This window comes from Mus musculus, chromosome 6, assembly GCF_000001635.26.
Source record: "Mus musculus strain C57BL/6J chromosome 6, GRCm38.p6 C57BL/6J".
In the NCBI taxonomy this organism is placed as follows: Eukaryota; Metazoa; Chordata; class Mammalia; order Rodentia; family Muridae; genus Mus; species Mus musculus.
Window position 1 is genome coordinate 84804135 of NC_000072.6, and position 12588 is coordinate 84816722.

General features: G+C 42.1%; 1 protein-coding gene and 1 pseudogene across 3 annotated transcripts in view; one reads left to right on the forward strand and one right to left on the reverse strand.

The window, feature by feature from the left end:
• Window positions 1-12588, reverse strand: part of Exoc6b (exocyst complex component 6B) — a 451773-nt gene that overhangs the window by 185649 nt on the left and 253536 nt on the right. The window lies entirely within an intron of this gene.
• On the forward strand, window positions 8088-9316 carry Gm7507 (predicted gene 7507; annotated as a pseudogene).

A 12588-nucleotide genomic window follows, 5' to 3' on the forward strand; every position in this document is an offset into this window, starting at 1 on the left:
TTGACTTGTGTCAGATCTAGAAGGGCATGCTGTCAGAATTGTCTAACAGCTGCATAGCAAATTTTAACATTAATACAGTTCTAGGGCCTAGATAATAAGGAGCCTGACAAGCTGTGTTTTCACTGAAAGGTGATCAGGACACAGGTGACATGGATCTTTGTCTCCTACATACAGCTGGTGGTAGAGGAAAATTGGCTTACTAAGAGGAAATTGATTGCAAGTATCAGTTTGGTGTTGGAATTCATGATGGCTATACAGTACAGGAATCCCTAAGCTACACTCTGAGTACAGACTGGTCCTAGACTGGTGAGACACCGGGACAGAACCAACACTGAGGGTAAAGTATCTGTGGTGATGCTTCATCTGAGAAGTGGGAGTTTACATTGGGTGTGAGGTTGCTCCCATTAAAGATCAGCAAAAAATCAAAAATTAAATCTGCTTAAATAAACAACTGCTTAGGAGGGGAAAAATATCTTTGCAAAGAAAATAAGGAGTACAGAAACCTGAGATTAAAAAGAAACATTTTTAAAGGGACAATAAATACATGTTTATATGGTAACATAAAAGATACATACATCATAGTGAAATAATAAACCACGGCAAGGAAGACGGCAGCTTCCAGATATTGTTGCTGATACTGAAAATAAATGGTGACAGCACTGGGATGCTGGTTCAAGCTACCCCAAGGCCGAGACAGGAAGACCAGTATAGGTTTGAAAAAAGTCTGGGCTACAAAGAAGCTCCAGGCTGGCCTGGGCTTCAGAGTGAGCACTTACATTAAAAACAAAAGAAACAAACAAACAAAAAAAAACCCCAAATAAACAATAAAGAAAATAAAGCATTCCAATGGATCAGATACAATAGAGCGGGCTAAGAGGGAGAGAGTGCTGGAGAATTATCCAGAATATGAGAAAGAAATATAAAGACATAAAAGTAACAAGAAAGAAAAACATTGTCTACAGAAGTATAACCAGTAAAACTAACAGGGAACATAAAATGGCTGGAGAAAATAAAACAGCATCCTAAAGAAACTAAAGGAACCTGAAGAAGAGTTCAGAACCCTTTCTGCTAATAAGAACTGAGACAGATGTAACAAACATTTGCAGACAAAGATGGTTCACACAGCTGTGGGAACAGGGTTCTAGGTAACAAGCAAGCGTGACATAACTTCTGAATTCACTCTGGCTGTTGGATAGCCTTTGGGTGGCAGCCTTGAAATAGCACACATGAGTGACCTTGTCACTTTCACAAAGAGGACAGCCATGGCTTGACACAGACACCTGTAAGGAATGACAGTGAATCACAGCACATAATCCTCCTGTCACACAGAAGCTAAGACAGCTTTCAAGTGAAAGACAATTATAGGGTTAGACTTTACGGTTTTCCTTCTATAGTAAATCAAGCAAAATTTCTTCCAAATAATATAGAATTCATTTTATAGACAATTTCTCCCAAATATTCTCATTGATTTAGTTTCTAGTAACTTCTATGCCGGAGAATTTTCCTCTGTAATTCTGTGCTTCTCTTCACACTGTTCAATAGGAGCAAACACCTGAGAGGCTCAGAAGAATACTGTGCTAGAGCAGCAGTGAACTCCTGAGTGCTGGGCTGACAGCACGTGCCGCTACATCCAGCTCTTACATCAAATCACAGGCAGCCCTATGCACCTAAGGCAAACCCATCAGGGATCCAGAGGCTGTCCTTAGAAAGCTATTAGATAGATAGTCTAATGTTATTTACCTTGATCTAAGATGCCTTAGCTTCCTAATTAGACAATCACTTCTTGATTAAACTGGAACTTAGTCAATTTAAGTTCTCCAGTACTTTTTTTAAATAAAGGAACTATTGATTTTAATTACGTACTCAACATTTTCTTTTCTGAACACATTGAGATCAATAAAAATGTTGTAAGTAGTAAATAATTAATCAAAGTCATATGTAAAATGGAATATATTATTCTTCATATTTTAGTTTCAATTCATAAGACAAATGGAGTCCCACCCCCAACTAGCCTTTTTAGAAGTCAGCTACTTCCTGAGATCCACTGGGATCACTGCCCTGACACTAAGAGAAAGGCTCTGTATGGAGTATTCTACAAATTATTTTCTAAAATCCCTTACCAACAGTAAAGAGCTAAGGAGAAGAAAACAAAGCAGGGAGTGAGTCAGCTACATGATGCTTTCCAAAAACACTCTTGACAAATAACCAGTGGCTCTTCTCATGGGTATGAATACTCTGCATAATTGTCCAATTAATGAGATCCATAAAAAAGATTGTAACTATTTATCCACAACCAGACAGGAATTAGTATCAAGTCTGAGTGTTTGACTCCAGCTAGCCAAAGAGACAAGACAACAAAGAATCCTGCCATCTCTACAGAGTGTGGACAGAGCCACTCTATGCAAATATATTAATATGCTGAGGAAGTAGTCTTTCAGAAGATAGACACACTCAGTTTCAACCAAACATTAGAAAGCAATGGCCCTCGAGAGCTTTGCCCAGTCTTTTGTGTGTATGTGTGCCAACTTCTCGGGGACCAAAGTGCAATTTCAGTCAGCCTGACAGACTGAAGATACACCCCAGGCATACAGCCTGCAACTGTGCTCACACTCATCCAAGTTCAGGATGCTATGATAGCAGATCATCAGGACAAGACAACGACTAGATTGCAGTGTAACTCACATGACGTTTTGTTTCTGTTCTCTTAACTGACTTAAAAGAATGTGCATTACCACAGCTAATTATTCTTCTGTTTTAAATAGGACAAAAATATGTGTGAGAAAAGATATGAGCATGCTGTGTTTTAATATCATTCTCCTTTAAAATTTTTATGTTATGACAATCACAAGAAATCCTTAAAACCCTGGAACAACATCTGAAATTTCCAATCAGAAAAAAATAACAAGACTTGAAGATCTACATTGAATGAAACGAACAAGCAAAAAACAAAAAACAAAACAAAACAAAAAAAAGGGTCAAAATCTACCAAACATAACTTGAGTTCTGAAACTAAAGGACAGACTTTCTCAAAGGAAATGTGCTGAGTTTACAATCTAAAAAATGTGCCCATTGTAAGTTAGATACAAGTAGCCAGAGAAAAAGGGTGACAAAGGCAGAGTAAGGTCTTACTAGTTTGAAACAAAAATAAATCCCAGAAACTTAAGCTTGAACATCATCCTGAAACTTAAAAAATTCATCAGCAGAGTAATATGAAATATCTGGAAGCTACTGTACAAACTTTTTGACAACAACTGTGTCCAGAAACTGAGGAGCAGAATTAAGACCCAAACTCCCTAGATTTAACCGTGTCAGTGCAAATGCCAGTAAACTGGCAAAGCACTGTATTCCCTAACTAATACAAATAATAGCAAAAATGGAAGTTTCAAACTGGCTTCAAGTTTGTTACAAAGCAATGAAGATGTTAGTGTGTGGTGCCAATATGGTACCTATGCAACCGTGTCCAGTCACCATGATCTTGCTTTGCATCGTCATGAGCAAGGCCCGCGTACTGAAGATACTCTGGAAACTCATCTATAGAGATTCTAGACGTCACAGAATTTAAGCTGTGATGACTCAGCAGGCACACTGAGTGACAAACAGTCCCAAGCCTGTGTGACAGAGTGCAAAACACTTACTTCATGCACGACACATCACCCCCACTCATGTTTGGAGGAGGAATGTGATGTGGAGAATCACACCTTCACAGCAGAGAAAAGACAGAAAGGACAGAGCAGTGCAATGCTGCCGGGGTTCAGGGGGCCCCTCTGCTCTGTACCCTACTGCTCCTCACTGAGCTTTCACCCCTGCTCTTAGCATTCTGATGCCCTATTCTCTGGGCTCTTGCCCTTACCAAATACCAAATTCTCTTCTTCCCTCCCTGCACCCTGATAAGCTTCTGAGATCTCCTGGACTCCGGTTCACTATTTGCTCTGATGCTCACTGGGCTATCCATTTCCAGAATGTAAACTAGTGCACAAAGACATTTGTCTGAGCTCTCTCCCTTTTCTGGACCTACTTAACTTAACAAACACTACCACTATAGTGGGCACCACTCAGTTTGCCTTCCAAGGACCCTTGGACAGTCTTGTTCTACACGTATGTGATGTTAACTTGGTGCCTGTATTTCCAGGTGCAGTGGGTTGACTAGGAATGGCTTCCAACAGCTCAGATATTTGAATGCTTGGTCATTAGAATGTGGCACCACTTGAGAGGGATTAGGAGGTGTGGTCTTGTTGGGAGTAGGTGTGGACTTTTGGGAGGAAGTGTATCACTGGAGTGGAGTTTGGGGTTTCAGAAGCCCAATCCAAGCCCAAGTGCCTCTCTCTTTCTGCTACCTGAGAATCCAGATGTAGATCTGGGAACTCTTCAGTACCATGTCTGTCTGTCTGCTTGCTGCCATGCTTCCTACCATGCTGATAATGGACTAAACCTCTTAAATTGCAAGCATGCCCGAAAGAAATGCTTTCCTTATAAGATTACCATGGTCATGCTATGTCTTCACAGTGATAGAACACTAAGACACCATGTATCAAGGCCAATACATTTCCTATGGCAGACAAGACCTCCATGATTAAATACCAAACCTCCTCCAGCTTTCTAAAACATTTCTACTGGATTCTAAAAGAAATATAGAGTCCACCCAGCCATATGCAGCCTCCTCAGGTGTTTCACTAGAGATGCCAGCTCCACAGGTCCAGTGCTTGTCTCTCTGCCCAGCATCTCCAGGCTAGCTCCTTCTCTAGCGAACATAGAATATTCTCTTCCCCACATCACTCTGAGGCCCACTCACTTTGAGGTCACATCACACTTTTTGTCTACTTCTTCTAAATATTCTGGGTCCATCACTGGACTCAAGAACATCTTAAATTCTTCACTGAGATAGAAAGAGCAATTTGCAAATTCATCTGGAATAATAAAAAACCTAGGATAGCAAAATCTATTCTCAACAATGAAAGAACCTCTGGTGGAATAACCATGCCTGACATTAAGCTATACTACAGAAAAATTGTGATAAAAAACTGCATGGTACTGGTACAGCGACAGACAGGTAGATCAATGGAATAGAATTGAAGACCCAGAAATGAATCCACACACCTATGGTCACTTGATCTTTGACAAGGGAGCTAAAACCATCCAGTGGAAAAAAGACAGCATTTTCAACAAATGGTGTTGACACACCTGGCAGTTATCATGTAGAAGAATGTGAATTGATCCATTCTTATCTCCTTGTACAAAGCTCAAGTCTAAGAGGATCAAAGACCTCCACATAAAACCAGAGACACTGAAATTAATAGAGGAGAAAATGGGGAAAAGCCTCGAAGATATGGGTACAAGGGAAAAATTCCTAAACAGAACCGCAATGGCTTGCGCTGTAAGATAAAGAATTGACAAATGGGACCTCATAAAATTGCAAAGCTTCTGTAAGGCAAAAGACAAAAAGACACTGTCAATAAGACAAAAAGGCCACCAACAGATTGGGAAAGGATTTTTACCAATCCGAAATCTGATCAGGGACTAATAGCCAATATATACAAAGAGCTTAAGAAGCTGGACTCCAGAAAACCAAATAACCCCATTAAAAAATGGGGCACAGAGCTAAACAAAGAATTCTCAACTGAGGAATACCGAATGGCAGAGAAGCACCTGAAAAAATGTTCAACATCCTTAATCATCAGGGAAATGCAAATCAAAACAACCCTGAGATTCCAGTTCACACCAGTCAGAATCGCTAAAATCAAAAATTCAGGTGACAGCAGATGCTTGCAAGGATGTGGAGAAAGAGGAACACTCCTCCATTGTTGGTGGGATTGCAAGCTTGTACAACCACTCTGGAAATCAGTCTGTCGGTTCCTCAGAAAATTGGACATAGTACTACTGGAAGATCCAGCAATACCTCTCCTGAGCATATACCCAGAAGAAGTTCCAACTGGTAATAAGAACACATGCTCCATTATGTTCATAGTAGCCAGAAGCTGGAAAGAACCCAGATGTCCCTCAACAGAGGAATGGATACAGAAAATGTGGTACATTTACACAATGGAGTACTACTCAGCTATTAAAAACAATGAATTTATGAAATTCTTAGACAAATGGATGTATCTGGAGGATATCATCCTTAGTGAGGTAACCCAATCACAAAAGAAGTCATTAGACATGCACTCACTTTTAAGTGGATATTAGCTCAGAAACATAGAACACCCAAGATACAATTTGCAAAACAGAAGAAAATCAAGAAGAGGGAAGACCAACAGGTGAATACTTTATTCCTCCTTAGAATAGGGAACAAAATACCCACGAAAGGAGTTACAGAGACAAAGTTTGGAGTGAAGAAGAAAGAATGGACTATCGAGAGACTACCCCACCCAGAGATCCATTCCATAATCAGCCACCAAACCCAGACACTATTGCATATGCCAGCAAGATTTTGCTGAAGGGACACTGATATAGCTGTCTCGTGTGAGGCTAGGCTAGTGCCTGGCAAATACAGAAGTGGATGTTCACAGTCATCTATAAGATGGAACACAGGACCTCCAATGGAGAGGCTAGATAAAGCATCCAAGGAGCTGAAGGAGTCTGCAACCCTATAGGTGGAACAACAATATGAACTAATCAGTACCCCCAGAGCTCGTGTCTCTAGCTGCATATGTATCAGAAGATGGCCTAGTCGGCCATCACTGGGAGGAGAGGCCCCTTGGTATTGCAAACTTTATATGTCCCAGTACAGGGGAATGCCAGGGCCAAGAAGTGGGAGGGGGTGGGTAGGGAAGCAGGGCAGGGGGAGGGTATAGGGAACTTTCCGGATAGCATTTGAAATGTGTATAAAGAAAATATCTAATAAAGGGGAAAAAAAAGGAACATCTTTTTCCAGCCCACTCCACTGGATTCCTCCTCTTCTCTAATCCTTTAGGAGAAAAGTCATGGCTTGCTTATCTTCTGTTAAACAGGAAAGTAGATCTTTTGTACAGACATTCTGCTGGTAAATTATCATGTACCCTTGACTCACACAGACGCTGTCTCGAGTACTAGGATATGACTGTCCCACATCAGACCCAAGTGTTTGTATCTACAAGTGTCTTACAAACTCCCCCATCCTGGGCCCCTATTGCTGTAACAGGAAGGAAAGAAAACAGAGCAAAGTAAAAGCACTGTGCTCTTGGGAACTGTTGGAAGGTAAGTTGTCCCCAACAGAAATGTTGCTCACTCCGATGGGAACAGCTAATAGGAGGCCTCCATGAAGTGGACTCTCTATTAAAACCCTGCAACTTATAAAAGAAAACAATTAATTTGGCTTATACTTTTAGTGGGTCAGATTCCATGACGGCAGAGCAGAAACATGGTAACCAGAGGAGCTGACAGTTCTTTTTTGGATTAGCAAGCAGAAGACAGGACAGAGAAAACACTGGAAATGACTAGTATCCTTCAAGACCCCAAATCCTAATCCTTCCCAAACTGTTCCCATCAACTGCAGATCAAGAATATAATCATATCTGCCTATGGGAGCCATTCTCGTTAAACCACCACAAAATAGTCAATTATATTTTTAAGTAAGTATATTTAAATATAATCATTAGCAAAAAAGCTCATCTCTCTGTGTATACTCTCAGTCACCTCAATGAGCACAGCAGCTCTCATAACTACTGCTTAAGGGGATTTCAGTGCTACCAGTTGTTCTGTATTTGATGTCTTCAATTATAAGTATACAGGAAAAAAAGAATTATAACTGAGAATTTTTTTCTCAACAGGACATATGCTTCCCTGGACAGATTTGTTCTCTGATGAGAAGAGGCTGGGATGCACTTGAACACCAGTGTTCATAGTCACATGCTTCAACAATGTTATTGTCTTTTTGAGCAAATGAATTAAAGAGTGAGAGGGGTCACTTCCCAACTCAGAAAACCAGGGTCATGGTGAGTCAAGAGATAGCAGAATACATAAACTACTGAAAGATGTATTGGCTTATATTTGGAACAGTGGTGATTTGCTATTAAATGAAAAATCAAGAACTACAAGCACTAATAAGAGAGACATGTGTGGCTCTCTGCTCCTCCCTGTTCCAGAGACAGCCGCATCTTCTTGTGCAGTGCCTGCCTCGTCCTGTAGACAAAATGGTGAAGGTCGGTGTGAACGGATTTGGCCGTATTGGGCACCTGGTCACCAGGGCTGCCATCTGCTCTCCACATGGCAAAGTGGAGATTGTTGCCATCAATGACCCCTTCATTGACCTTAACTACATGGTCTACATGTTCCAGTATGACTCTACCCACAGCAAATTCAACAGCACATTCAAGGCCGAGAATGGGAAGCTTGTCATCAATGGGAAGCCCATCACCATCTTCCAGGAGCGAGACCTCGCCAATATCAAATGGGGTGAGGCCGTTGCTGAGTATGTGGTGGAGTCTACTGGTGTCTTCACCACCATGGAGAAGGCCGGGGCCCACTTGAAGGGTGGAGCCAAAAGGGTCATCATCTCTGCCCCTTCTGCTGATGCCCCCATGTTTGTGATGGGTGTGAACCACAAGAAATACGACAACTCACTCAAGATTGTCAGAAATGCATCCTGCACCACCAACAGCTTAGCCCCCCTGGCCAAGGTCATCCATGGCAACTTTGGCATTGTGGAAGGGCTCATGACCATGGTCCATGCCATCACTGCCACCCAGAAGACTGTGGATGGCCCCTCTGGAAAGCTGTGGCGTGATGGTTGTGGGGCTGCACAGAACATCAACCCTGCATCCACTGGTGCTGCCAAGGCTGTGGGGAAGGTCATCCCAGAGCTGAACGGGAAGCTCACTGACACGGCCTTCTGTGTTCCTACCCCCAATGTGTCCGTCGTGGATCTGACGTGCCGCCTGGAGAAACCTGCCAAGTATGATGACATCAAGAAGGTGGTGAAGCAGGCATCTGAGGGCCCACTGAAGGGCATCTTGGGCTACACTTAGGACCAGGTTGTCTCATGCGACTTCAACAGCAACTCCCACTCTTCCACCTTCGATGCTGGGGCTGGCATTGCTCTCAATGACAATTTTGTCAAGCTCATTTCCTGGTATGACAATGAATACGGCTACAGCAACAGGGTGGTGGGCCTCATGGCCTACGTGGCCTGCAAGGAGTAAGAAACCCTGGACCACCCACCCCAGCAAGGACACTGAGAGCAAAAGAGAGGCCCTCGGTTGCTGAGGAGTCCCTATCCCAACTCGGCCCCCAACACTGAGCATCTCCCTCACAATTTCCATCCCAGACCCCCATAATAACAGGAGGGGCCTAGGGAGCCCTCCCTACTCTCTTGAATACCTTCAATAAAGTTCGCTGAACCCACCCCCCCCAAAAAAAGAGAGAGACACGTGTGATTAGACAAGAAGACACAGTTCTTCCTGATTTTCTAGTTAGTATCAGCAATCCAAGTGTATTAGGTCTAGTAATTTTCCTGCAACAGAACGAGTAAGACTTTTCATACACTGGCAGTAAAGGGAGGCCTTCATCTACCAAAAAGACAAAGGTCTGTGTGCTATTGAACCATGTTGTGTATGGCCATTAGACTTATAGCCTGCACCACATCTAGGAGATAGGTTTTACTAAAAGGTAAATGAGAAGACTATGAGCAATGGAGAAAGATCCTCATGGGCCATTCACTGCTAAAGGAAAAAGAAACCCTAAAAAGAACAAAAAAGCATAATGAAATGACACCCAGGAGCTAATATTTCATCTGCAGGGTGTAATGTATTGTAATTACAGTTCCTTTAACAATCTCAAGTAACTGATGTCTTCTTTTTCTTTTTCTTCTTCTTCTTCTTCTTCTTCTTCTTCTTCTTCTTCTTCTTCTGCTGCTGCTGCTGCTGCTGCTGCTGCTGCTGCTGCTGCTGCTGCTGCTGCTGCGGCGGCGGCGGCTGCTGCTGCTGCTGCTGCTGCTGCTTCTTCTTCTGCTGCTGCTGCTGCTGCTGCTGCTGCTTCTGCTTCTGCTTCTTCTTCTATATAATTTATAGAACACTCTGAAATTTGTATGACTGCATTTTATAGTGTTAGGGATCAAATCAAATATGCTTGAGAGGCACTTTACCACTAAATTACACTCACAGGTCAAATTTTTGTTTTAATGATATCTATTATTGTCTTAGGGTTTTACTGCTGTGAACAGACCAAGGCAACTCTCATAAGGATAATATTTAACAGGGGTGATTTATATGTTCAGAAATTCAGTCCATTATCATTGAGGCAGAAACATGGCACTGTCCAGGCAGGCATGGTGGAGGAGGAGCTGAGAGTTCTACATCTTTATCTGAAGGCCACTAGGAGAAGACTGGCTTTCAGGAAGCTAGGAAGAGGGTCTTAAAGCTAACACCCTCAATGACACACTTCCTCCAACAAGGCCATACCTCTTAATAGTGTCACTCCTGGGTCAAGCATATTCAAACCACCACAGTTATTTAATTGAATGTTATGTATGACAGGTAATACACAAATTCCTACTAGATGATACGAAGCATTATCACTTGGCTTATTGTTTGAAATTCATGACCAATTATTCTATAGTTATTCCTCTCTCTCTCACTCTCTCTCTCTCTCTCTCTCTCTCTCTCCCTCTCTCTCTCTCTCTCTCTCTCTCTCACACACACACACACACATACACACACACACACACACACACACACACACAGAGCCTACTGAGTAAAATTACTGTTGGCCTGATTTCTTTTTTTTTTTTTTTTTGGTATTTTTTATTGGGTATTTATTTCATTTACATTTCCAATGCTATCCCAAAAGTCCCCCACTTGCTCCCCCACCCACCCACTCCCACTTCTTGGCCCTGTTGTTCTCCTGTACTGAGGCATATAAAGTTTGCACGACTAATGGGCCTCTCTTTCCACTGATGGCCGACTAGGCCATTTTCTGATTCACATGCAGCTAGAGACACGAGCTCTAGGGGAGTACTGGTTAGTTCATATTGTTGTTCTACCTATAGGATTGCAGATCCCTTTAGCTCCTTGGGTACTTTCTCTAGCTCCTCCATTGGGGGCCCTATGATCCATCCAATAGCTGACTGTGAGCATCCACTTCTGTGTTTGCTAGGCCCCAGCATAGTCTCATAAGAGACAGCTATATCTGGATTCTTTCAGCAAAATCTTGCTAGTGTATGCAATGGTGCCAGCGTTTGGAAGCTGATTATGGGATGGATCCCTGGATATGGTAGTCTCTAGATGGTCCATCCTTTCATCACAGCTCCAAACTTTGTTTCTGTAACTCCTTCCATGGGTGTTTTGTTCCCAATTCTAAGAAGGGGCAAAGTGTCCACACTTTGGTCTTCATTCTTCTAGAGTTTCATGCATTTAGCAAATTGTATCTTATATCTTGGGTATTCTAAGTTTCTGGACTAATATCCACTTATCAGTGAGTACATATCATGTGAGTTCTTTTGTGATTGGGTTACCTCACTCAGGATGATGCCCTCCAGGTCCATCCATTTGCCTAGGAATTTCATAAATTCATCCTTTTTAATAGCTGAGTAGTACTCCATTGTGTAAAAGTACCACATTTTCTGTATCCATTCCTCTGTTGAGAGGCATCTGGGTTCTTTCCAACTTCTGGCTATTATAAATAAGGCTGCTATGAACATAGTGGAGCATGTGTCCTTCTTACCGGTTGGAACATCTTCTGGATATATGCCCAGGAGATGTATCGCTGGATCCTCCAGTAGTACTATGTCCAATTTTCTGAGGAACCGCCAGACTGATTTCCAGAGTGGTTGTACAAGCTTGCAATCCCACCAACAATGGAGGAGTGTTCCTCTTTCTCCACATCCTCGTCAGCATCTGCTCTCACCTGAATTTTTCATCTTAGCCATTCTGACTGGTGTGAGGTGGAATCTCAGGGTTGTTTTGATTTGTATTTCCCTGATGATTAAGGATGTTGAACATTTTTTCAGGTGCTTCTTTACCATTCAGTATTCCTCAGTTGAGAATTCTTTGTTTAGCTTTGAGACCCATTTTTTAAAGGGGTTATTTGATTTTCTGGAGTCCACCTCCTTGAGTTCTTTATATATATTGAATGGATATTAGTACCCTATCTGATTTAGGGTAGGTAAAGATCCTTTCCCAATCTGGTGGTGGCCTTTTTGTCTTATTGATGGTGTCTTTTGCCTTGCAGAAGCTTTGCAATTTTATGAGGTCCCATTTATCGATTCTCGATCTTACAGCACAAGCCATTGCTGTTCTATTCAGGAATTTTTTCCCCTGTACCCATATCTTCGAGGCTTTTCCCTACTTTCTCCTCTATAAGTTTCAGTGTCTCTGGTTTTATGTGGAGTTCCTTAATCCACTTAGATTTGACCTTAGTACAAGGAGATAGGAATGGATCAATTCGCATTCTTCTACATGATAACAGCCAGTTGTGCCAGCACCATTTGTTGAAAATGCTTTTTTTCCACTGGATGGTTTTAGCTCCCTTGTCAAAGATCAAGTGACCATAGGTGTGTGGGTTCATCTCTGGGTCTTCAATTCTATTCCATTGGTCTACTTGTCTGTTGCTATACCAGTACCATGGAGTTTTTATCACAATTGCTCTGTAGTACAGCTTTAGGTCAGGCATGGTGATTCC